The sequence below is a fragment of the Miniopterus natalensis genome, chromosome 16 (assembly GCF_054644295.1).
Source record: "Miniopterus natalensis isolate mMinNat1 chromosome 16, mMinNat1.hap1, whole genome shotgun sequence".
Classification (NCBI taxonomy): Eukaryota; Metazoa; Chordata; class Mammalia; order Chiroptera; family Miniopteridae; genus Miniopterus; species Miniopterus natalensis.
The window spans coordinates 1,713,273-1,739,634 of record NC_142096.1 but is presented as its reverse complement, the minus strand read 5'-3'; the positions used below and the strand labels follow the sequence as shown (position 1 = coordinate 1,739,634).

Here is a 26,362-nt window from a genome sequence, read left to right as displayed (position 1 = left end):
GAAATGGCTCACGCTAGTGCTTTATTGGCTGGCTTATGATTTCAAATATTGCTCTAATTTCCCAAGTCTTCAGCTGTCGGGCCCAGCCACTGGGCATAGGAGAAACCCAAGGGGGAGCATTTCCATGGCGATATGAGAATTATTGGAAGTAGAAGGTTACACATTAGATTTACTTTTCGATGTTGATGAAAGAGGCGTCTTAGAAATGCGTCATTCAAGGCATCGACGTCTCAGAGGAGACGCAGGCCCAGGACCAAGAGCGGGGTCGCTTTGTAACTGTGATGTTTGGTGCCCGCGTGGCGTAGAGATTTATACCATCTCTTTCTATCTAAAGAAAAGGAAGCATTTCTCAGATGCGACATTTTAATTATATAAAGAGAAGAAAATCAGGGTAATGTTTCACTAGATATTAAACAGCATAAAAAATAGAGGAAAAGATTAAATATATTCACAAAATATAGTTCCTTAATAAAGAAGTTTAAACACCTATGGCCTGGTAAGTTTCGGTTTACATAATAAAATGGAAAGTTAGTGAAAATCGTGTCCCTGTCTTCTAGGTACTTAGCTGTCAGCTGCTCACAGCCTCTCGTCTTTGTCAACATCTCGACCCGGAGGCTGATGGTCGGGGGCCACATTCCCGTTTCTCTCCCCAGGTCCCAGGAGGCAGGTCCCTGATCACCATGCTCCCTCCCAGGTAGACTCCAGAGGGGAATTTCTGAATAATCCCACCTCTACCTTTGATTAGATGTGGCCACGGAAAGGTTATCTTATCAACCTAATAAATGGGCTGCTGCTCCAGCCGACACGCGGTGGCTGGAAACGGCGTGTGCCCGGCGGCTCAATTACAGACCAGCCAATGGGCAGGCGGGACGGCAGCTCCCGGTGATTAATTGACTGCAGAGCCAGGGAGCGCGAGGGAACGCTCCTGCCCTAAATGGGAGCTGACGCTGTAAATGAGAGCAGAGGAGAAACAAAACAGCCAGGACGAAAGCTATCGGGACAGCGGAACAATCGAGAAACAACTCGGGGCTCAATTAAAGAGAGCGAGGCCGTGCTCCCAAGGAAGGCGTCTCACCCCATTGCCTTGGATACTGGTCCCTGTCCCGGCGCCTTCTGTTCTCTGTATTTTCTGTCTTATAGAAATTCTAACATGCTAAGAAATAGGTTTCCCAGAGCACAATACTTGAAAAATGAATACAGAAAGGCTTGAGTTTTATTGTTTATTGTTATGGGTCTTAAAAAAAAAAGCCAAACAAAATAATACTGTCCGGATCTGAAGAGATAGACCTCCCCTCCCCTATTCCAGAAAGAAAGATGCTTCTGGAGGCCTCGGCCTAATGTTTTGTTCTACAGAGGGCATCCTTCTCGGGGCTCCTATTTCCTCGTTTACAATGAAATCTGCGCCCCAGACAGTGGCCCATCTGGGTGGACGCCTGCTGGGAACCTGGTGTCACCGGGAGGAGACATGCAGGACGAAACCAGAAGAAAGGGGGAGGAAGTTGGAGAAAGGAGAAGACAGGGAATCGGAGGAAGGCGGGAATGCCCTGAGCGGCAGAACCGAGGGGGGTGTTCAAAGCGGCCGGAGCAACCTGAGCAGAGCGGCGCCGAAGCTGCCAAAGAAACTGCCAGAGATCGTGACAGTGACAAAAACGGGAGAGAAAGATCGAAAGCCTGTTCGCAACACAGGGACAGGGAGGACAACCCGGGAACAGCGTGGGCTGCACGGAGCTCGGGCTGCGGCCTCCTTCCCGGCGCCCATGTCTCAGCTGCAGTTTTGACAGCGGGAAGCAGAAGAGACCGAGGGAAATAAACTCTCCACGAAGTGATGAATAATACAGACCCGCTCCCCAGAGCACGAGGCTCCCTGGGAACATTCATCAGGCGCCCGGTTGGTTAGGAGATGAAAGATAGTCCAACCTCGACTTCAGTCCGGAGCCAGTGAAGAATCAGGGAGAGCCTAGGGAAGGAGACAAACGAGGAAAGAAATCTGGTTTGGATGAACTTGACTTCATTTAGAGCTTCGTGGAAAATAAAATAACCCGGCTCATCGTTAATGCTACGGGCACTTTACATCCTTTTACGGACCCAACCCTGGTTATCTCCTTTAAAATCCACATAATTTAGTTTATATTATTTTATTTTATATACATCCTTTTATGGACCCAATGCTGGTTAACCCCATTCAAAATCCACATAATTTAGATTATACTATTTTATTTTATATTAATCTCAGCTGTGTAAAAAAAATGGGGAAGCCTGGCCAGCATGGCTCAGTGGTTGAGCATCAACCTAGGATCCAGGAGGTCGAGGTTTGATTCCCGGTCAGGGCGCATGATCCCCAGCAGGGGGTGTGCAGGAGGGAGCTGATCAGTGACTCTCATCACTGATGTTTCTCTCTCTCCCTCTCCCTTGCTCTCTCTGAAATCAATAAAGACATATTTTTTTAAATGGGGAAAAATAAGAAGCCGGGTGTAACGTGTTTCTCACTAGTGGTGGGTTAGCGGTTATCATGTGGAGTCTGGACAGCCTGAGCTTTTGACCCGGTCTTTCTCCTTTCCCCTCACTTAGTTCATAATCGATACTGTAGTTAAAAGGCATTTTCAAGCAAGTCTGTCATCTCGTTGCCGTGTGGTTATTAGTTTAGTGAGGTGTAAATTTTACAATAATACAAACGACCAAAATTATCCTAACGATTGAGGAGCAGGAATAAATGCTGCGACCACATGTGGTTCTCCTAATAGGCGGAGCATATTGCAGTGTGTAAGTAAACACGTTCACCTTATTTATGGATTCTCTTTCCCAGGCTATGCAGAAGTACAAGATACGGTGTTTTGAGCTAAGAAACAACACAGACTGTCTCCAAAAGCTTTTATTTCCATGAGCACGGCCAATGGCCCGATGGCAGTCGTCCGCAGGATCGTCTCATGAGGAACCACCTCTCGCCACCAGTTCCCATTCATTGCATGTGCGGTGCAGGAAGCGGGCACGTCACATGTACACGCGCAGGGGCTTTTTTCATAGCCTGTCACCTACATAAAATGTGTGTTTTGTGAAGGAGCATTAATCCTGAATTACCCTGTGGTGTGCCTCCCTTTCCTGCTTTTAGTATTTAATGTTACCCGGGTAGCCTGCCTATTGGACGCAGTGGCGGAAACTTTAGTCAACATGCATCTGCATCTTACACATGGCACATGAGCACACTGCTGGAGAGAGAAAATACTAGACAGTGCTTATTGGCGGTGCTTACGAAGCTCTTGTAAGGAAGCAAAGGATATCACGTCACCCTCAAAGCCACTTGTCGGTCCAATAAAATCCAAACCCTGAGGGTAATTTCTACCTGATAAAAGCCCCTCTTAGGAGGAGAGCTGAGGGCCAGAGCTTTGTTGAGCTTCACACTCTGACAGTGGTCCCGGTGGAGGAGGATGGCAGAGCCAATGCATCGGTTTCCCATCGTGTCTTTGCTGCGACATGAGGTTGACCAGAACCCTGATGGTGGGATAGGCGTGAGCTCAACTCATGTTATGGGACAGGGTGTGAGATTTAACTTCTATATGGAAACTATATTAATACAGGTGTACACATACAGATATTTTATTATATTTAACATATAAGTATGTATAAAATGCATGTATTTGTATAGCTGTTACCTCATAGAAAGATCGATGGTCATCACCCTTTCAATTTCTTCTTTTTGACAATATGCCAATGTTTGGCCTCACTCAGAGTTTATTACCGCCTCTCCTCTGTTTCCCCAAACTCTCAAACTCTTAGAAGGACTAGGCCTGTATCTGAATATACATTCGATTCATACTCTATAGGGCATAGTTGGATCAAGGCGTAGGGCCATCACTAGTGATAGGAAGGAAAAGTTTGGCCAAAGCTAATTAGCTATAATTATGCAAAAATTTGCTGCCGTTTTATTGACATTATCATGTTTGCATCAAACAAACGTACACGAATTCCTCAGGAAAAAGTATCGCTGTATGTCTGGGGCTTGAGATTGTACCTCCTCGATCGTTATATCCCAGAGCTGTTTTTTGGAATTTTGATCAACTGTGGCCCATAAAACAAAGACAATGTATTGTCAAGAATTAACCAATTTTTAAAGTCTTTATTGCAGTTCAAGCCAAATTCATTACTAAATTTCAGGTGCACCCCTACGTAGAGATAACATTGCTTACCTATTAATTCCGTTCACATAGGCATCTGATATCAAATGCATAGAGAACAGTGTTTTATTCCATGGGAAATATTACTCCCCCTATAGGAACCTGGGCAATGCACTTTGTTGCTTTATTAAAATGCTGCATAAAAGTAGCTCCCTAGTCTGAGAGAGTGACTCGTTTGTGAGAGATAAATCGTACACAATCCTAATATACAAAATTAAAAATAACCACAAAGCACTTTATTGTTTCTCTAAGTTATGAAGCGCTAAAGCTTTGCAGTACATATCACTCAGAGAAAATATAAACAGATACCGCTTTGGACAGTAAGTGAATTGGTTGACTCACCTAAGAAGGTGCCCAGCTTCAGAATGGTGAGCCAGCCATCCCACAGTGCTGTCCGGGGCCCTGACTTTATTTCTTCTGCCTTCATCCTGCCACACACAGTGCCCACTTCAGCTCATGACTTTCTGCCACAGAACAAAGATGTGACAAGATCCAGTGTGTTTTCATGGAAATAAATGCCTAACGAGGTATAAGGACAGATAACCCAAGTACAGATGTCAACTGTGAACTATGGGGCTGGGTAGGTGACCCAAGTCCTTGCCTGAAGTCACTCCGAATGGGGCAGGACTCAAGTCTGGAACAAAAGAAAACAGAAGGGAACCTCTTCAGGGCGTGGGAATGACAAAGATGACGAGGACTTAGAGGCCGCGTGCATGAGAGCCGCTGCCTCTCAGAAGAGCAGGGTTTCCAGTTTGTTCTTTCTTATTTAAGGTAATAGCATAATGGTCTAGAATATCGAGCGGAAACTGGGGAGCATGCCGACCACCTCTCAGCCGAAAGATGCACAGGAGACGGGAAGAGGCACAGTTTCAACTGACTCCAGAAAGTTAGGTCCCGAGAGGAGAGGAGTCAGTCCCAAGTTCCTTAATCCTAGGAAAGCAGAGAGTCATCTCAGGCGTGAAGGCGGAAGGTGGAGGGGCTTGGGGAATCCGCGCCCTAAAAACGGGAATCCGTACCCTAAAATGTGTTTCCAGAAAAGGAGGAACAAAACCTGGGAAGATGCCGGCAGCGGAGTGTGGGTCAGGACGGATGACCTGGCCAGGCAGGTGGAACTTCATAGACGCTTTGCCCACAAAAGTCCGTTTTGCACGTTTACAGACGTCTCCAGGAAAGCAAACAGGAGGCCCAGCTGGCCGCTGGACGGTCCTAAAGCCGCAGACTCTGACTCAGGCCTAGAAATAACCTGTAAGTTAGGAAGAAAATCCTGAAAGGGTGGTGAGCGTGGCCTGGAGTATTGTCCGGGGTGGGCTTGCGTGCGTGGTGCAGCATTGAAGGGAGAGTTCAGTGGCAGGGCCTCTCCTCTAAGAGTCCGTTTGGATACTTGCCCATGAAACCGTGTCCTTCTAAGTTGCTCCGTTTCAACTTCTTGAATCAATTCCCAAGTGGACAGACCCAGACAGAGTCATTTTCAGCATGAGGATCAGAAGACGGTGAGGCCTGTTGCCACATCTTCAAAATTATACTCATTTGCTCATTAAAATTCAAGTGAAAATGACCAAAAGTGACAATTATCTGAACAATATACTATTGCTTAGGAAAAAAACACATACTATGTCCTGCTTTTTGTATACGGCTTAAGGAGAAAAAAGTGCCCAATTCATGCAACTGAATATAAACGTTTAGCCTTTGGAAACTATTGTCTAAATAAACGTCTTCATTTTAGAATTAGCCATCAGTGAATAGAAATATGAAATACTAACCTTGAAGGAGATTTATGCAATAAAAAAATCTTTCTACTTTGCATACTGTATTCCACTTTTTGGTAGGCAGATTTATACACACAAAAATGAAAGCTTTTGTTCTTTGTCATCACACAAGAAAGCATCTGGATTAAAAATGGGGTATCAACCTGAACCACCGCTGTACAACCTGAATACAAGGAGAGCCCTGTTCCGACATCACGTCTAGAATGCGGAGCAGCACAAATACGCAGTTAATTACACCAGCTATGAAAAGAGCGTGTTCCCTGTGCTCAGACGTCCAGGCAGAAGTGCAGTTTTGCTTCACTTGTTGCTCTTTTCCCACCAGAAACAGTAAAACATTTAAAATACATATTTTTATTGATTTTAGAGAGAGGGAGAGAGAGAAGCGTCAATGAGAGAGAGTCTTCGATCGGCTGCCTCCTGCTCGCCCCCTACTGGGGGCGGAGCCCGCAACCCGGGCATGTGCCCTGACCAGGACTCGAACCCTGACCTCTCCTGGTTCCTGGGTTGATGCTCAACCGCTGAGCCACACCGGCCGGGCAGCAAAACACTTTTTTAACGTGCATATTCTTTTAAAGGAAAAAGGGGATCGTGTTTTTATGATTAAATAGCAACATATCCATAACTTGCCAGAGCCGTTCACAACTGGAAAAACAGGCACCAACATAAAATCCCTCCCAACCTTTCCGTTCCCTGATTTCAGAGGCAGACAACACGCGATGGCCGGCGAGGTCCATCTCTCCGCGCAGACGGGCATCGCGGCGGCGCCTTCAGAAAACCGATTTAAGCTGCTCGCGGACCGAGCGCCCAGTACGGGAACTCGCGGATAATTCCATTCACTCGCCAGCCCGTTTGTCGGCTCCCAGCTACGAGAGGGCACAGATACGGGCGAGAGCGAGGAACAGGACGCCGCACCAGCCCTGCCCAGCTGTCCCACGTGCGCGGCTTGAATGTTAAATCACCCAGGAGGGGAAGCTGCGTCATCGGCGCGAGGAGTGTATCCGCAGGCGCTCAGGCAGCTCTTGGGTGGAATCGGGCAGTTTGCACGCCCGTGTGGCTTGTGTGGCCACCACGCGCCCGTGTGGACCACGCGCTCGAGCGGAGATGCGCCCCTCCGTGGGCAAGAGCGTCCACTGGGCCTGCTGCAACTTAGGAGCTTTGGAGGTTGATCTGAATCTTGCGTCTCATCAGGGCATCGGCTTATTTAACAAGGACGTGCACACTGCATTACGCTCCGGTCACCCAGTCGTTTTTGGAGATAGAGTGACGGCGACTCGCGTGCTAAGGAGGAATCTGGAGCACGGATGAGTGAAAACATCTTCCCCAAACGCCTGATTTCCCGCAAGGGCGCGGCGGGGGCCAGGGAGGGTGCTGCCGAGACCAACGGGCCACGCGAATTTCCCGGGGCCACCGCGTGGGGCCGGCGGGAGAACAGGCCAGGCCGCCGGTTACAGATAAACTCCCTTGCGGCCCTGCTCGCTTGCCCTGGGTGGGCCCGTTTTAAACGGCACCCTAGCTCCCGTTCTTAGGGGTGCTCCGGTGGTCTGCGGAGGCCGTGGGGGCGCCTCCCCCGTGCTCAGCGGGAGGGGAGGCCGGGGCTGGGTTAGCGAGAGACCCGGGAGTCACGGCGCTGGGCTCTCGCCCGGCCCAAGGCGCTGATAGAACAGCAGCCACGGGGATGCTCTGTCCTGGGCTGTCCTGGGCGGTCCCGAGAGCCACGGACATGCCGGAGCAGAAGGCAGGGGGCCAGGGGCGCGGCGAGGGGCACTATTGCCCCTTCCTCCCTGACGTCGTCGTGTTCCGAGGGCCGACTTTCTGAAATCAGTGCAGCGCGCAGGCTCCCTCTGAGCGGCGTTGGCATCGCCCCCTCTGCAACCCGAGCCTGCCGGAGCCCGTGTGTTTAGGGGGCTTGTCTGACGCACAGACCAACCCGGCCTTTCCCTAATGCCCTGGAACAGTCTCGGTGGTTTCCCGGGTGTCCGATCCTCCCCACGCAGTGACTGTTGACACAGGTGTCAGTTTCTTTTTTCATCTTTTTATTGGGGGGGGGTCATCTCTGCTTTCAGCTGAACATTTCATGTTTCCATTTCCCCCCATCTCCTGAGTTATCGACCCACAGTTTTCAAAATTAGTGTTCAGCTATCCTCGTGTTTCAAGTACATTTGGTAAATTATGTACATATACCTCCAGATAATACGATGTGAGTTCAGATGTAGCAGAGGCACTTTCTAGCAAAATATTCCCCTCCCCTCCTACGCCTGGTGACACTGCCACCATTTGCTTCACTTATTTTTAAATTATCACCCAGTAAAGAGCTATTATTATGAATTTATACAGTTATCTTTCAGATTAATTAAGATTAAGAAAAACAGAGTGTTTTATTTTACCTCACTCGTTTCTTCTGTAACACCTATCGTTTATGTAATTTCAAGTTTCTGACCTATTTCTTTTTCCTCCTGCCCGAAGAAATTCTTTTAACATTTATTACAGGGCAGGGCTGAGGGAAACACAGTCCATCAGTTTTTGTCTGAGAAAGTCTTTATTATGCCTCAATTTGTGAGGGGTAATTTTCCTGAATTTAGAATTCTAGGTTGGTGGGGGTTTTTTGTTTGTTTTTTCCATTCTCCCCTTTTCCTGGCAGGGCTTCTGGAAAGAAAATAAGTCTGTGACCCGTACCTTGCTCTTGGAAAAGAGGGCTCCCCCCAGAGTCGCTTTCTTCAGGGTTTTATCTCTGTGCATCGCTTTCTGGTTGGAATAGGAAATGTCTGGATGCTTTGGTTTTGGGGCTGATGACGCCTGGTGTTTTCGGAGCGTCCAGGACATGTGGCCTGATGTCTGTGAACAACGGGGAGTCGTTCTAAGACATTATTAACGCCAATAGTTCTTCTCTGTGGTTTTCTCTCTCTTTCGCTTCTGGCCTTCCAAGGACGGGTCTGCTACACCTTTTGATATCGTCCCATAGTTGTTGCTGTTTCTATTTTGTTTTTTAATTTTCGATCTTCGCGTTATAGTTTGGGCAGCTTCCCTTGGCCTGTCCTTAAGTCCGTGTGTCCTCTCCCCGGGGGAGTGTGCAGTCTAATGAGCTTGCTGGAGACAGTCGTCGTTTATGCCCTGGCTTGGAATCCCCGCTGTTCCCGGGACGCTCGGAGTCTCCGGCCCTCTGCTTGCCCCGCTCCTGCCTGCGGTCTGCCTTTTCCGTTAGGCCTTTCCTATACGTCGCCGTTCACACGAAATCCGTGTCTCTAATTCCAACACGCGCGTCAGATCTCAGTCTAACGCTGATGACTGCTTTGTCTCTCGGCGTGCCGTGTAATTTTTTTTAAATTTGAAAACTCAACATGTTCGATTGGATAATAGAAACTCAGGTAAATAGGCCTTTAGTGTGAGGATGTATGTTGATGATGGGTGAAAGTTGTGCTATGTGGGTTTTTTCGTAGCTATAGATACTAAAGTCTTTAAATTCTTATCATGTCTTTGTTTTTCTTGTCTCCCCTCTTGAATCTGTGCCTTGCAGCTGCTTCCCTGATAATCTGCTGGTGTGATGTTATCAGGAACCCGTGGGTGCTGCATAAGACGCGCCGAGGGGGAAGGCTCCGTAACCTTCCCGTGAAGTCTCATCCCTGGGCCTGTCTCAGGGCTGTGACCTCTGCAAACAGTTCCCCTTGGTTTTACCTCCCTCCCCCCGAATCTGGGGTGGCACCTGCCCTGTGAGTTCTGTCTTTCGATGGCTGCAAGGATTCCAACCGAATAACATTCTGGAAAAGACAAAACTATGGAGAAGTAAAAGGATTGGTGGCTGTCAGGAACGGGGCGGGAGGGGTAAACGGGTGGGCACGGAGGCTTTTCAGGGCAGAGAAAATTCTCTGTATGATCTTGCAGTGGTGCATACGTGTCCTTACACATTTGTCCCAACCCAGAGGATGTGCAGCACGGACAGTCAGTGCCACGTGACCCAGGGGCTCTGGGTGACAGCGACGTGTCGATGCAGGTTCAGCAATTAACCAAGGTGCCCTCTGGCGAGGCCACGAATGGGTGGCAGGAGGCTGTGGGGAATCGCGGTGCCTCCCTCTCGATTTTGCTATGAACCTGGAACTACTCGAAAAAATTTTAAAAAAGAAAGATGTTTCTAGGGCTTTGACGAAGTCGTAATAATTGGTAGGCGTAGCCAGTAAGACACGTTTTCATAATGAGCAGGTAAACCTGTTTTCTCTGTTTCTCTGGTTTTTAACCTCACCCTGAAACCTTTTACGTTTCAGAGAGAAATTAAATTGCATTTCAGATCCTATTTTATTTTTCATGCCGCACGTGAAAAACATTGTCTTGAATTCAGTGTCACTATAACTCCGTGAAAATATCTAATTTTTTAAACTTGGAATGAGTAAGGATTGCTTATCATTGAAAACATTTATATGTTTTATTTCATGCTTTTTATATGTGCAAAATGGTATAAACTATAACACTGCAGACATAAATGGGATCACCAGACAGGCTCAGGTATAATGGATTCTTATTTATTAAAATTCATATTAATAGAACATGTTATGACCCCAACAAACGTTTAAAAAATACATTAACATGCACACGCTAGTTTGGCTATTCTGACTTTCTTAACAGAGAAATGAATGTGGATTTTCACGCCGATGACTTGAATGGATCTCTTCACACAGGGTCGTATGGTTCTGTTTGCCAAATGTCCAACTGACTCTTCTTGTCGATTTAGGAAATGATTATTTGAAAATTCACTATTGACCATCTGTTCTGTTGACAGTGCTGCAGCTGTGTCTATTTTGCTTTAACAAATCTTAATAATTTATTGGGTAGTTTAATGACACTCAGGGAACTATAGAGATTGCTTGTTTGGGTTTGCGGGTTGGAGAACAGGGCTGTTTTCACGGGGAACGCCTACCTAATCTAATCCTAATACGATTGTCTGTCTCCAGCCAGCCTCGTTCACATGGGGAAACACAGAATTAATTATTTTAAATGCACGTCTAATGTGTCCAGATTGTTAATTGATTACCAACGGAAGAGATAGCACTCCCGTGTGAATATATCTATAACGTCTCGGTACTTTAAATTTCCATCTCTCACTATTTTTCATCATTTTGTTATTTTCTGAAATTTAATTGCACTATGCTTACGATGTTTGTAAATGTAAAATGTCAGGTAGACAGTTCCATAAAGAAGGAGCGGGCACGTGACAATGAATTTCTTTTCAAACAGAGCTCCCTGGAACGTCACTTAATCACCGTGTGGCTCTCAGGCAGGCAGTATCGTAACACTTGTACCATTTAAAAAAAAAAAATCCATAATTTAATTAAACCACACACCTGCTGAAATTCGTATACGTAACAGAATTTTCCACTAGTCACTCGTTAGGACGGGAGTATTGTTTCTAACACCACAAACCGGTTGCCCCGAGTCCACTTGGAGGAGAGTGTCGTCCCCGCTCTGTACCTGGTAGAAGTGCGTGAACCTCCGACGGACGCGGTGGCCGCTCCAGACGGGGACACGTGCCGACCCCTCGGAAGCCAGCATCCGTCCAGCTCAGTTGGGTCGTCTTTCCTTTGACTCTTAGCAGCATCCTTTGGTTGAAATAAAAAATGACCCCCGAGGACGGGTTAGACTCTGCCCCGTCTGACCCTCTTGCATGGGCGTCCCAGTGACCACGCCGAGAGCGCGGGTCCCCTGGAGTGACACCAGCCCCCGCGCCTGGACCTGGGCCTCCGGGCCTCCGGGCCCGTGAAGAACACGCTTCCCTCGCTCCAGCCCCAGCCTCGGGCTCTCTGTGCAGCTGCTCTCGCCGACCGAGAGCCTTTCCTGTCCCCCTGCTAGGGAAACGGTCATGACGGACGTCGGCCAAGGGCCACCCAGAGACCGGATCTGACTCCCTCTTCAGGACTTTCCCGAGGGGCCCAGCATGTGCTTGCTCGTGGCGGGGCGGTTACAGATTGCAGAAGACGTGCGGTGGGATCCTGTTCAACGGCTGGAAGTCCTCGGCCGTAACGGCCAGAAACACGCCGAGACACGGAAACGTAGTTTTAGTTCTCTGGAGCGAAGGAAGTGCCTTTCTACCTGCAAGGAAAATGCAAAACATTACCGTGGAAGTGCGCTGGGCCGAACCAGCCGACCTCCTTCAGAGTCTCAGAGCCACCCGCTTCTCCGCTGCCTCGCAGGTTTACTCAGACCAAGGGGGGTTCCCGGGGTGCAGCGTTTCCTAGGTTGGCCCCTCGTGTGGTTTCAGATCTGTCCTCTGACTTGTTTACGGAGGTGTCTCGACCCGTTCGCTCACCTGCCTGCCGGCGTTCGGCTCCCCTTGAAGGGCAGCCTCTCCGAGTCATTGACGCGGGGCCGGGATAACCACTGTGATTTCCCGGTTGCCGTCAAGGAGGCTGGCCAGTCCTTAATGTCCGTCAGTGTCGCAGCTCTCTAAGGTTTTTTCAGGAACTGCTAAGGGGGCCGAAACCAGCGGCGACTGTAGACTTTGCCAACACTGTTCGTCCCTTAAGAAAAACATCTTCAGCCACCAGACATTCTCCCTCCTCTAGGTTCTCTTCCAGGCTTTCCAAAGAGTACGCGGTCGCTTTTCCAGGTGGGTCGAAAAGTCCACGTTTAAAGCTTGAACCGTGAATTGATTTTATAAATATTTACTGAATACCGGCTCTTGCCAGCTGCACTGGGCCGTGACGTAGGGACACAGGCAAGTGCCCCAGGCTCTGCCCTCAACAGCTGGACAGCAACCAGCGGGCAGCCCGCCCTTTAAAACGTTGTGTAATTTCTGGATTGTGTGTCGCACCCCTGAAACCCGGGGAATGACCTTCCTCGGTCGTCTCTCTAACGCTTTGTCAGTAACATCACGGGCTTTCGTAACGGAGACATTTTTAGAGTGGTCTTGACTTCATAGTACTTAGAGCGTAAATATTCTAGTTCCCCTGCAAGAAAAACAGGACCTTCAGAAACGTTCCTTCAGCTGTCGAATCGCTGAGGACGACGGGGACGGAGTCCTTCTCATCTCCGTCGGTTCAGAAACAGACCAGGTTGGAGGGGGCGGCCCCCACGTCAGCAGAACGCAGCCGAGTTTCCCGTTCGCATCATTGTTCACATTTAAACACCTAAACAGAACAAAGTAAAGTCTGAAAATGTTCGACCCCGGCATTGAGCTCCCTGGGGTCTGAAGTAGGTGATGACAGTGTTTCTTGCCCGATCTCTGGAAAAACGGTGCCACACAAACGCTGGGAAACACCGGGAAAGGCAGCCTGGTGCGGGCCCCTCTCGGGCGGGAGGAGCGGGGCCCCGACCCGCGGGCCCTGGTCTCCGGCGGAGCGTCCGCCGTGGCCACGCGTGTGACCCCGGCCCACCCGGGGCCTTTTCTGCCGCGTCAGTAAAATCCTCCCAATGGGAACATGTATGTTTCAGGTCAAACAATAATACTCTGCAAATGGCCATGCATAAAATATTTTCTGCTGGAAAAAAACCACATTTCAGTCGGAAAAGCTGTCACGGTTTAGAGAATCAGCTTCGACAATAAAAGAGATCAACATTAATTACAGTGCAGACTTCTTGGCGGTGAATGTGACATTTCCATTAATGTTAATGGGAGTTTTACGTTTTAATTTTCATCGCTTCAAAAATATATTCTTATGTAGTGGCCGTGTTTTATTTTATTATGATCCCTAAGTGTTATTTTTTCGCCTTTCTTATCATGAATCAGGAATATTTAGATCGAGGTAATATAACTCAAGCAAGGAAATTAGAAAACGTATTTTCTATCATAACTTCAGAAAATAAAATAGAAAACACTGTCAAAATAATGCTTTTACCAACACCCAGGCACACACATAATTCACAGAAGGAAAACATTAGTTTCAGTTGTATCATTCATACCCGGATAAAAGAGTTAGCACAGTTTAAAAAAGTAACTCAGATTATATATATGTATAATCTATTTATACTTTTAAAAGCACAAGAATCACGTATATGTGGATAGTATAGCATATGCAATCTATCTATCTGTCTATCTATCATCTCTATCTCTATCATCTATCTATATCTATCTATCTATCTATCTATCTATCTATCTATCTATCTATCATCTATCTATCATCTATCTATCTATCTATCTATCTATCTATCTATCTATCTATCTATCATCATCTATCTATCTATATCTATCATCTATCTATCATCTATTAACCCCCCACATATATGAAACCCCTGACCCGGCCGAGTTTCAGGTTGAACCAAACGAATCATTACCCTGTTTCTGCACCATCTAGGCCCAGCCCTTGGCCGGCGGCTTTTCCTGGTTTGAATTTCTCAGACACGGGCGGCCGGGCTCGGCTCCCAGGGCGTTAGAAAGTCCCGTTTCAGCTGCTGCCGAGACGGTTGATAGAGGCGTGTTTGATTTCAGAGGGAAATAATTTCTCAGAAACGACGTGCTGTGCTCGGCGCGGGCAGGTCCATTATGTTTCTCCCAGGCTGCCGCTTAAATGTGTCGCCTCATTTTATTAACACATCCCGAGCTGTAATGTCCATGGGCGCTGGGACGGTGTCTCTCTCCCGACCCCGTGGGTGCCAGGCTTTCATTCACCCGTTTATTTGTTCGGCAGATACTTGAGCGCCTGCGGACGCCAGGTCCATAGCTGAAGGCAGGTGGTGCACGATCTCGCCCGCGTGGCGCTCTAAGGGCGCAAAGTCTGGGGGGCCCGAAGGAACCAGGGGCTTCTCTGCGATTCAGCAGCCAGGTGAGGACGACGTGAGGATGCTCACGTCACGGATGCGGAACCTGGCGCAGGGGCAAGTTTCTACACTCACGCGGGGAAGATGGTCATGGGCCCGAGGCCCCGGCATGAAAGGCCCGTGGGACGCTTTTTTGATGGCGAAGTTGATATTCGCCCCCCGTGACTTTCTTTGAGGGCCGCTCATGCTTTTAGATTTGAGGTTGACAGGTGCTTCGCGTAAACGGGTGACTAGTAACCCTGAAGGCTTCAGGGCGGCGGCGTTCCTGGACATCGGGCCCTGACAGACAGGCAGACGGATGCAGGAGCATCTGCGGGTTTGGGTGCCCGAGGGCGTCCTGGACCAGTACCCTGCAGATAACCAGTGTCAGGGAGTCAGCGGGTCTCCACAGATTTTCCACTGCGTGAGGGTCAGCGCCCCGACCCGTGTTGCCCAGGGTCTACTGTGCCCCTATCCCCAGCTTTTGGCCAGTCAGTTCCTTTGACAAATAGTTATCAATTGTTCAAAATGAAGAATTAAGTGAAGAATTGGTTTTAACTACAAATAAAGTATCTTCACGCTCCCCACCCTTGAGAGACGTTTGGTCTCAAAACCCTCTCCTGGCTCTCACAGAGCAAAGGGCGATGGCAGAAGTAACCCATCGGCAAAGGGGACAGGTATTTACGGCGACGTTCTTACTTTCCTTTTTCACACAAATAATCTTTCAGAAAAAATATCCACATAGCAGTGGTTCCCCTATGACGGACGCATGGAAACAGCTGACACGTGAACGGGTTGGGCTGTATGGGGCCTGAGTCTGTGGACTGTGATGATTCTCTGGAAAGCCAAATTGTTTTGAAGGGCTCTTAGCAAAACAACAAGCCTATAATTTACTGCCAGAAAAGTTCATCTGTTATATTAACGTTTCTCTAAAAATACGGTCTTTTTTATCTGCCTTGCTGGAGCTTAGACTTTTTACCTCTCTCTTGAGTGACCGACGGCCACACGAGAGCAGTTCCCGCCCCGTCAGTCCGTGCGCCGTTCTGGGCACCGCTGACTCGAGCACGGGCGTCTATGAAAAGTGTTCGCCTCAGCAAAGCTGTTTAGAAAGTGCGAGGGGAGCAGAACCGAGCGGGCGGAAAGCGGCAGCCCCCGGACGGCAGCCCCGCCCCCCGAACACTCAGGTCGACACCCCTGCGTCTCCGACACCGGGAAGCTTAGCGGAAGGTCTCCCCGTGACTGCTCCTCCCACGGGGGATGCCCACCCCCAAGAGCGCCCTTTCCAGCTGCCCCTTTTAAGTGCGTCTGTAAATCAGCGTTACGAGAGACGTCCTCAGTGCAGAGAGAAAAGCCGCGTGTGAACGGCGAGCAGCGCTTGAGGCCTTTCAGGGACCTCAAGCCTTTCTTCTTATAAAGCCACCCAGGAAAGCAACATCTTTATTCAGCATCTGAAGCGCAAAGTTATCGATTTCCTTCGGTGACTCTCTTAAGGAGCAACAGGCTCCTCGGGCACCTTCGCTTTCCGCACCCACCCCATTTGGTCTTCGCCCACAGCTTAGGCTTTTATTAAAATTTGGAGCTGTCTGTCCCTCTGCCTTCCCAATGGTTGAAAATTTGAAGGTTTCTTGTAAACATCCTATCAGCGTCTGGAGTGTTTTTTGTTAAAGAATCAATTTTATTGAAATTGAATTCTGCAGACAAAACGCGAGCGCAATCGACCCGCGAAATGCGGTTGTTGGAAGCCTCCGTCTTCACCCCGCGAGGCCCGCTGTCTAGGTTTCCAAACCGGCTTGTTAGAGCCCAGCGTTGAGCGTCCGAGTGTCAGGATCTGTTATCTGCTTGGCCGGGTCGGGACAGGGAAGTCACGTCGGATCTGGGCTACTCGGGGCGACGTTTCAAACAGTCAGTGACAGCAAAGGAACAACAGGAGAGACCGTTGCACGACTTCCCGACTGGCTCCACCCAGCACAAAGCAAAGTAAGGATGTGGCCGTGCCTTAAACATTTAGCCAAACGAATTCATCCCGTTGCTGATGTTTTGCTGAGGATTTCTGCATCTGTGTTCATCGGGGGTATTGGCCTATAGCTTTCTTTTCTGTGGTGTCTTTGTCTGGTTTGGGCCTCAGGGTGACGCTGGCCTCATGAAATAAGGTTGGAAGCGTTCCCTCCCCTTCAGTGTTTCGGGATGGCTTGAGGACAGGTCCTGGATCTTCTTTGAGCGCCGGGTGGAATTCACCAGTGAAACCACCTGGCCCTGGACTTCTGTTTGTTGGGAGGATTATCAGATTGAGTTAAATTTTCAGACTTAATTTAATCTTCTTATAACCAGGCTATTCAGATTTTCTATTTCTGCATGATTCAGTCTCAGAAAATTGTTCCGAGGACTTTCTCCATTTCTTCTAGGTGGTGTGGGGTTGTTCACAGCAGTCTCCTAAGGTCCTTTGTATTTCCGTGGTATCAGTGGACCTTCTTGGTCATGAGGTGGGTGATTGAAAGAACTGAGCATAAGTAAAGAGATAAATAGATCAGAGAGACAGGGGTGGGGTGGGGTCTGTTGTTATCTTTTGACCTTGATTTCAAGGCCCTAGGATTTGACTTCAGAGAAAAGGCCAGAATCTAAAAGCAGAGGGAAATGCTGACTTGGATATAAATTTGCAGGCAACGTAGTCCTGGGGGAAATTGCTTCAGCCTGAGGAAATATTGCAGAATAAAAAGAGAGAATCCCAAGAACCCAGGCTTGCTTCTGAGCGGGCATTTCCCACTCAGACAGGCTCAGGGAACCAGTCCTCTGTTTCTGGTGGGTGAGTGTCAGCGGGTGGGAGGCTTAGGGCAGCTGTGGGTGTGTCAGCAGGTGGGAGGGACGGGGGAAGCCCAGGGAAGTTCACTGGCTCTCTCTCCCGAGCACTTACACGAAATTGAGCCGCGACACCCAACGCAGCGAGGTACTGACTTCCGAGCACCTAAAAGGTGGTTCTACTTCGGGACTTGAGAACAGACATACGTTTATATTTGTTGAGCAGTTACTCTGTCATCCGCTGCGTCTCGACTTTAAATGCCCCCCTCCTTCAGCCCTCCCTCCATAAGCATCAGATGCAGGTGGCACGTCAAGCCTGTCCTACCGGACAGAAACGGAGACTTAGAAAACGTCAGTGTCTCTTCTGGGTCAACAGAGGTGGCCAAGTTTGGACATAAGCCAGGGTCCCAATAAGACCTTCCTGGTCTATAAAACCTGCGCTGCTGCTCAAGCTATAATTTTTTGCTTTTAAAATCACATTATTCCATAAAATAAGGAAACCCGTAAGTTCCGTATCAGCTCTACAGTCTGGCTTCTGTCACCGTCCAGGACACATGACTCTGGTTGATAAAAACGGGAGAGTAACTTACCGTGCGAAACCCGAATCCTGCGTAAGAGACGTTCACGGAGGACCAGAGCTCGGGCTCTCCCCCTGGAGGGCGTTCGGTTCATTCAAATCCTCCTACAGTTGTTTCAAAAACCAAATGAGAGTGGAATCATTTATTATCCTACACAAGGATTAAGCCCTAAATTGGATTTCTGGGTTTAAGATGAAAAAGTCAGCTAACCTCCAAAATGGCTTAAAATTGACCCTCACCTCCTGGTTTGGACCGATAGCTGCGAGAGAGAGATTGAGAGGAAGAGCGAGGCCCAGAAAAGAGCCCTTTGAAGTGGGGCAGTGATACTGAGGCCGCTTCATGAGCAAACGCGCACACAGATGCTGTCCTGCCCTCGGGCCCCGCGGGGACGCGAGCACTGTGATCCTGCAGTGACGCCCCTTTGACAGACGTTAATCCTCGCAGATGAAATGCAGACGGGTTCCGGGGTAAAGGCTGAGATCACGCACGCCATGAACAGCATGAATAACTTAATTTCCTAAGTTGAAAAAATAACATGAATGTTGTTTTTTAATGTATTTAATTTTTTAAAAAGTATCTAGGGTTTTCACCTAATAAGGAAAATTGGAAGCACAGTTAGTTATTCCTTCAAGGGTAACATCCTGGACGGTTTCACTTCCATTAAGGTTAGAAGAGCTTTTGTAGATCTCTGATTTTGTCAGTCGTTTATCACAGCCCCGCTGGGGGGCTCAGCGGGTTAGAGCATCGTCCGGATACGCCGAGATTGTGGGGTTCGGTCCCCAGTCGGGCACAGACAAGAAGCGGCCATCAATGCATCAGCAAGTGGAGCCACAAATCAGTGTCTCTCTCTCCCCCCTTCCTTCCTCTCGCTCAAAATCAATAAATAAAATATAAGAACAAAGAAATGTTTTTCACAGTGTTGAAATGACCAAATGGCAGCATATTCTTACAAATACAATAAAAAAGCATGTATTCACGTAGCTAAGTATTCCCAAACATTAACTAATGGAGAACCTATTAAAATATGTTCACGAAGCCACCGCGGTCAACTGAAAATGGGAGCCTTGGGCCTTTAGCACGTTTCCCTGTCGTTTCTTAGGGCCAGGCTGTGGTTTAGGGGGAAGGTAAGCGATGACGCATAAGGCAAAATGGCACTAAATGGTATTTTAAAGGTCGGTTCCAATTAGGACAAAATGCTTAAATGCTGAACCCAGTGTAACATGTTTTTAAAAGAAACTTTTCCGTGTGACGGAAATGACTCCCTTTGCTCGCTTGCCTCCTCTGTGTGCTGTTCCGGAAGGAAGTCCCACTTATTTGCTGGCGAGTCATTCGAAGAAATCAGAGATTTAAGAACACGACCCAGAAGAAAGTAGGAGCAGAGACCAGGAAACGGTTCGCACCTTCTCTGTAACATCAGACTGGATTTCTTCCAACACAAAAGCATCTACGATTGATTAATTAGAAGTTATGGAACGCACTCAGCTCCCTACCCTGAGAGGGCAGCTTGGGGTCCGGCCGCAGAAAAATCCCTTTTGTCAGTAAACGGATTCTGCACAATGCACAGCAACCGTATTTCCTCAAAAAAAAAAAAAGTATCTAAACCCTCAAGGGTAATAATGTTTGAAATATGCATGTCGAGAAAACCCTTTCGAGTTACAGCGGTGAAATGAAACGACAAAACCAGCTTTTAAGCGGAATAACAAAAAGAAGACAGACGTCAGTGTTTCAGCACATGCGTTAGAACAAATTCTACCCGAAATGCGTTTTAGGTCGAGTCTTTCCGAGAGTCATTCAGCGGAGGACAGACGCGGTGGTGGTGAGCTCCGATTCTAAACCCTGGGAAAGATTGTTCTGGTTCAGAATTCACGCGGCAGAACCGTGTGACCCCGGCCACTTGACATCCCCTCAGTTCCCCGGTGCTCCGTTCGCCAGGCCGTCGGCGCCGCGGGCGAGGGTTACGCGAGCGAGCGCAGTTCAAGTCCCTGGCACGTCGGGTGCAGTTATTAATCCCGGCTGATATTATAATGCAAGAAAGTAGACATAGTCATCTGAAATTATCTCACATTTAGCCATCTGAGGTCAAATTATGCAAAACTAGTAAGAAAGAACGCAAGGTTCTTAATGGCTTTCGGATCTTAAACCCCAGACCGGCCATTGTTAGGCTGTATTCAGAGCAGGGGAAATCAGTTTCCAAGTTCATTTCCAACCAGCTTATAAAATTTACTTATTAGTCAAATAAATAGGCGTTTTTGCTCTAAACATCAACATTAACGTTTGTCTTAATGCATAAACTTTTTAATTAGGAAACCACGATAGGCATAATAATTTCTTTGTGTTTTTTGGAAAACATAAGGATTCAGAGGAGTTTTGCTTTTTAAACCTGGGGGATATTATAATAAAGTGAATCATCTAGGGGAAAGGAAACACTGGCGATTCTGCACCGGGAAGGAAAAAGCAGAGTCACTGCCGTCTGTGTCTCGGGCAGGAGGAAATGGAGTCCAGGACAGAGCAGCTGTTCCTAGAGACCTGCTTTAAATGTGTTAGTGAGCGCGGAATGGACGCAAGGCGTCCCGTCTCGCCTTCGTTGGCGGGTTTCCTTTCGTCACCTTCAAAATAAATCCATCCCGTGTTACGGAGTTTCTTCCACAAGCTGTTGCAAAGTCAGTGTTATTAATACTTAATGTTGAATAAGGTATATGTCTTCCGAGCTCACCTTACATTTTGAAACACGAGATTTTAAGCTAATACACGTGCTTGTGCTCTTCCCAGTTAACCTTTCGGGGAACGAGGGGATGGAGGTTGTAGTAAAATTACCTCTTGAACCTGAACTGTGCCGTTTACTTTGTTTGCTGATGAGATGTGTCAACATTTACACAGTGAAGTGGGGCTAAATGCGCATTTCTACTTAAATCAAATTCATCTTCCTCGGAGTTTATGTGTATATTCAAGGAATGAAATTGGATTCTCTCAGAGAAATAAAATCAGTTACCATTTATTTCAGGCAAAGAGGTAATCAGCATGCTTGACTGGGGAAACTGCTCCAGACGTGCGGCTCCCTAAACTGTTTTCCCGCACACACCCCGGAACATAAAATATTAGGACATCCACCGAACTAATTTTCGAGGAATAGCGCCTCACACACAATTTATGGCCGCGGGCCGCGCGGGCCCTCCATAAACCCATTAAAAAGGGAGCCCTGGAGCATCATAAAGAATGGGGAGTCGATGAAACTCGGGGAAAAGTGGGCTTGCGAACTCATAAATCTAATCTGTTTAATTTCCCACCACTCCCACCTTCCAGAACCGAGGATGACTCCGTCACCCTGGAGGTGGAGACGGCTGCGCCCTTCCCAAGCCGGCCTCTGCCTCGCCCGGGAGCCGGGCGCGCTGCGCAGGAGGGACGGTCGCCCCTGAAAAGGGAACAGCAGCTGAGAGGCCTCAGTGCGGGGAGGACGTGACACACTTGAAGAAATTACAGGAGGGAAACCCGGCAAAATAAACAGCGAGGAGTGGGGGGTCCCGCTGTGAGCGCGTTGAGCGGGCGGAGGCAGGCGGGTCGGGCGGACCCTGGAGAGCGGTGTCCACACGTCCAGGCCCCAGGGGCCTCCAGTGAGTGGACACAGGATTTCAGTGGCTTCTTCTGCTGGGGCCCCGCGCGTGGGAAGGAAGGGTGGCTGGGCGCGGGGCGGGGCCGCGGGGCCACGTGGCGGGAGAGGGAGCGCGAAGCTCGCAGCAGGAGCCCAGTCGGAGGAGCAGGACGGAGCTGAAGGGCAGGCCCGGGGCGAACTTGCTGAGAGACAGCGGGCGGCCCCGGGGCACCGGGGGTGCCAGGAGCACCTCACGGCCGTTGGCCACTGAACTTAGCGGATCCAGGGTCGGACCGTTAGGTGAGGGGAGCCCGGTTCAGTCGTGGGAGACGTATGTTTCCAGCCTCAGGCGTCCATGTTCTGTGCGTGCCGTGGCCCTTGCGTGTACAGGAGCTCGAGGGTTGCCCCTGGCAGTGCCCTCCCAGCAGCAGAGGCAAGGCCGGCCGGCGTCCCCGCTTCTGCGGGTGAAACGGCGGGCGGCGCGGGGAGTCCCCGGGAAGAACGGAGCTGTGTGTCCCCTCCTTGGCTTCGCCCTCAAGCCCGGGAAGGCCGTCGGCTGCCCACAGCCACGCTGGCTTCCCTCTGCCCCGTGGGCCTCCCCGCGTGGTTGGCGAAACACACCCACGTCTTAATCTGTTCTGTGAGGCCGAGCCGGCCCTCCCTCCCTCTGTTCGCGTCGCAATGTGCCCCCCCAGGCGCCCTGTCCGCATTTCCTCGGGCTCCTTCCTGCGGCCCTGCAGTTCTGAGCAGCGGCCCGGGGGTGGCTCTTTCCAGTGAACGGGGCCCTCGGTTTCCGAAAGGCCGGTCACTGCGTGTGCGGCACGGAAGCCGCAAAGCCGCTCTGGTGGCCACAGAAGCGATCTCCCCCGGACTCTCAGCGCCTGGGGCTTCCCAGACACTGACCGACATCGCTTTTGGCCACTGTCTTTCCCTGTCTTTTAACCAAGCGTTCCCAGCAGATGATAGCACAGATATAAAACTCCTCTTGAGGAGCTCTACTTGTTGACATGCACGAGGTCATTTTGACAGCTCTTACGGATTTATTTTAGCAGCAGTCACTTAGGAAATCGGGGTTTTTAGTCTAATAATGTACAGTGCAAGGTGGCCACAGTCGCGGCTGCGAAGCGCCGGGTCTTTGAACAAAGGGGATGCTGGCAGGAGCCTCCGCTTCAGCGCCCGGGGAGCGGGCTCTTGCACACAGACCCCAGTCTTTCGTTCATGGTGTTTTGCAAACCACACTTACAAACTATAAATTTAGTAGGCCCAGGGTTGGGTGCCCATTTTTATTATAATGTCCTCTGGTCTTAACCTGTCACCAATATGATAAAATCTGACTTTGATGAACACGGTGAAATAGAAAACAAAAATCCCCTGCAGAGGGACATCTGTAACACCGAAAGCAATAAAATTAAATTAAAAAAAAAAAAAAAATCCCCGGCACAGAATCCAGCAGCAGCGACACGTTTAAGCCTATAGCACAGAGTTCGCCCGCCACCTTCGTGACAGGCGATGGGAGCTGTTCGCGGGAAGCGCACTCGTTCCTTTATCAAGACCTCCCGGTCGGGATTACGCTCCGAGAGGATAATCCTGCCGGGCGTTCAGCGGCTCCGCACTTGAAGCACCGAGTCCCTGATCTGCTGCAATAATAGGATAGGATTACAACGGGCACTTCTTGAAGGAACAGATTTTGCGTTATCAATATGTAGTCGTGGGGCAAATAAAGAAGGTGCCGAGTTAAAAGCCCCCCCCCCCCCGCAGACTTCCCTGGGTGTCTACACGGGCGGGCTGGCCCGTAGCTGACGTCTCCTTTAGATGGCAGGCACACGGCAGTGGAGGGGGCCCCCTGCGCTCTGCGGCACGATTCCTCCTCTCTGGCTCTGCGGGCGCCTCCAGAGGGGAGCAGGTTATGATGGACAAACACTGCGAAGGAGGAAAAGCCTGTGCAAGCGCCAGGAAAATATCGCAACCAAGTGTTTTCAAATATGTGGGTTAAACTACCCACAAGTCATTTGTTGAACAAAGATTTATACACGAACAAGAGTCATTAGGCGCCAGAAGGGGGCGCCCGCGAGGGGCGGGAGCCGCTAACCTGTGCTGAGCCCGGGCCCCGGGGGGATGCGCCCACGACGGGCGGACGGGACACGGCTGATCTGCGTGCGCCACGGCTCTGTGGGCTGAGCGGCTGTCACATCCATTTTATGGATGAGAAAACTGTTATCCTGACGTCTCACAAGATCACAAGGCAAGATGCTGTTCTCTGATCCTCAGAGCTACACTTATTTTGCAAAATAAAAATAATTATGTTTCTAAATATCGTGTAAGTTGTACTTTAGTCTTTGAGCCAATGTCAGGGCATAAAGTGCATTCAGTTGTGGAAATTCAAGGACCCGGAAATTATTTCTAACTCTTCTCACTTACTAGATTACAGGCCTGTTGTGTCTTAGGTAAGTCTTGTAACCCCTAAAATTTTAAAACACGTGTGTTAAATTCCTGCCATGGGGAAAGGATAGGACTAACACTGGAAGCCAGAGTATCAGAATAGAAAACTATTCTGTTACTAGGGATTCATGCTGTACGGTTTAGGCTTGGTTTTCAACTCAATAATTACCGCTGAATTAATTTTATCGTACGTAATAACAGCAGTTAACATCTGAGTAATGATTTTGAGGAGATACGGCTGAAGTATTGCTCATTGATTATCTGAGCTGATTTGGATGCACCGAATTGTCTGCACAAACTATCTTCCTCTGTCACTTAGTAAAAATCCCTCTAGACGTCTCATGGATCGTCAAAGAGAGTGCATTTTCCACAGATAAGAGGAATACTCTTAAGATTTATGATCCATACCTATTAGGACTCCAAGACAACATTATTTAGTTTTTTAATTGGTTTCCCTCCTGTAAGAGCTTCCCTATTATTTTTTCAATTAATAAAGTGGGAAGAGACCGTAGACCGTTTCCCTGGAGATGGCGCCGCTGAGCACTTACCCTGAATTTCAGTCAAAGGATAAATGTGCCTCATGATTGAGCCCAGTGCCCAGTTTATACATGTAAAGACAGGAACAAGGTCACCGGCCACATAACCTCTAAATATATAAACCGCCTCCAGAATCAGAGGGAAGATATACGGAGGTCTCGTGAGATGTGCAGGAGACTGTCACGAGGTATTTCTCTCTGCTTTATCTAAGACGAACTCTATTTCAAAAACACGCAGCCAACCCAAAGCCACTGTACCTAACAAGCCTTTGTTGAATATTTGGGGGAAACCGAGGAAGATTAGGACAAATCACACAAGAAGAAGGGAGCGAATCACAAGTCAGTCCCAGGCGTGTAGAATTACCTGCACATACTCACCTTTCCTAGGAATTTATTTTTGCCTCTTTTTCTTCTTGCAGCCAGTGGCTGGAGAATCCTCCCCCTGCACTTCTTGCACGCTCAGAAGTTTCAATCTCGACGCCCCTTTTCTCAACGTAGCCACGGAGGCTTGGCTTTCTCACACAGAGCGCGTTTGAAGGGCCCTGACACACCCAGCTCTTCCCGGGGGAAGCGGCCCTGACTCCATCCCCAAGGCGCGATCTTGAAAAAGTCCCGTTTAATACTATTTTTTCTCCCTGATAGACATCTTGTGCCTTTATGTAATTCTTAACATAACAGCACTTTCCCCACTATTTATGGAGTTAATTACCTTCAGAAATGCATGTGTTTATTAGTTAGATTTCACATTACAAAGCAATGCAGAACATACCCTGAAGCCTGGCATACATTTTGAGTCACTTCATATACATTACATAGGCCTAATTACCGAAAACCGCGGGACGTGATGTATTGGTTTAAATCTGAGGTGTTTTTTTGTTTCTTTCCTAGGAAACTCTAATAAATGAACTTTCAAAAGTGGCCCACAAAACCCCTGAAGGGGAAAAATAACTTACTGAAATGAACTATCAATTTTCTAGAAACAAATCATGGACTAGAAGTAATTGCTCATTAATTATTACACCAACTGGAGTTAAGGACGTGAGCAATGCAGTGGCTTATTAAGTGTAAGCAGAAACTCAGACCGATTAAACATCTGTCCACATTAACTAGGAACAGCTAGTAAACTCTGATGCTCGGATATTGTACGATTCACCGAAAAGGTCCTCGGTTAGTTGTGAATTAAAATGTTCACTCTACAACTAAAATGACATGTAATTTTCAGTCTCACAGATTATGCACAACTGAAGTGTCACTGGGACGTGTGGGGCATTTTTAGAGGTTTTTCATCCAAAATGACAACAGAGATCAAAGCTCCCTAAATCTTTGTTGCCTCTGAAAATAAAATACAGCTCGGGAGCATTTTTCTTGGCAGAACGTTTCTGGGTTTGCCCATCGATTGGAAACCAAGATGTAAAGCTATACATGATTGAAACCCAACCCAGCATAAAAGGATGGAGTGAAATATTTCCCTTCAGGGGATTTCTGCAGAAAACAGAAGAGACTCCAAGGCAGAAGATGAACTTTATGTGAGCTGTGAAAAATTTAGGTGAATTTGAGATGGATAAATTTAATCTCCTTTGAGGAGGATTCTTGCTAAGGTATATGATTCAGACCAGGCTTGGCTGAGCTTTGATCAAAGAGCCTGAACCCAGAGCCTTTCAAGTCTGGGGACTGATCATTTGAAATTGAAACCAAACTTCAGAATCCGTGGCAAGTTCAAGTCCTGTCTCCCAGCCGAATCATCTCCCTGCTTGGAGTTCATGCTTTTTCTAGTCATCTG

At 48.5% G+C, this 26,362-nt stretch overlaps 1 long non-coding RNA gene across 11 annotated transcripts in view; it reads right to left on the bottom strand.

Annotated features, from left to right (window-relative positions):
* Positions 1 to 1,374: 1,374 nt before the first annotated feature.
* The window catches only part of LOC107526463 (uncharacterized), a 276,844-nt gene continuing 251,856 nt past the window's right edge, over positions 1,375 to 26,362 (bottom strand). For 3 of the 11 annotated variants that reach the window (XR_015715764.1, XR_015715772.1, XR_015715779.1), the window contains 2 exons: positions 18,034 to 18,125; positions 10,423 to 13,044 (listed from right to left, as the gene is read on the bottom strand). This is a non-coding gene — a long non-coding RNA (uncharacterized LOC107526463). The other 8 variants (XR_015715766.1, XR_015715765.1, XR_015715767.1 and 5 more) reach the window with 8 other exon arrangements.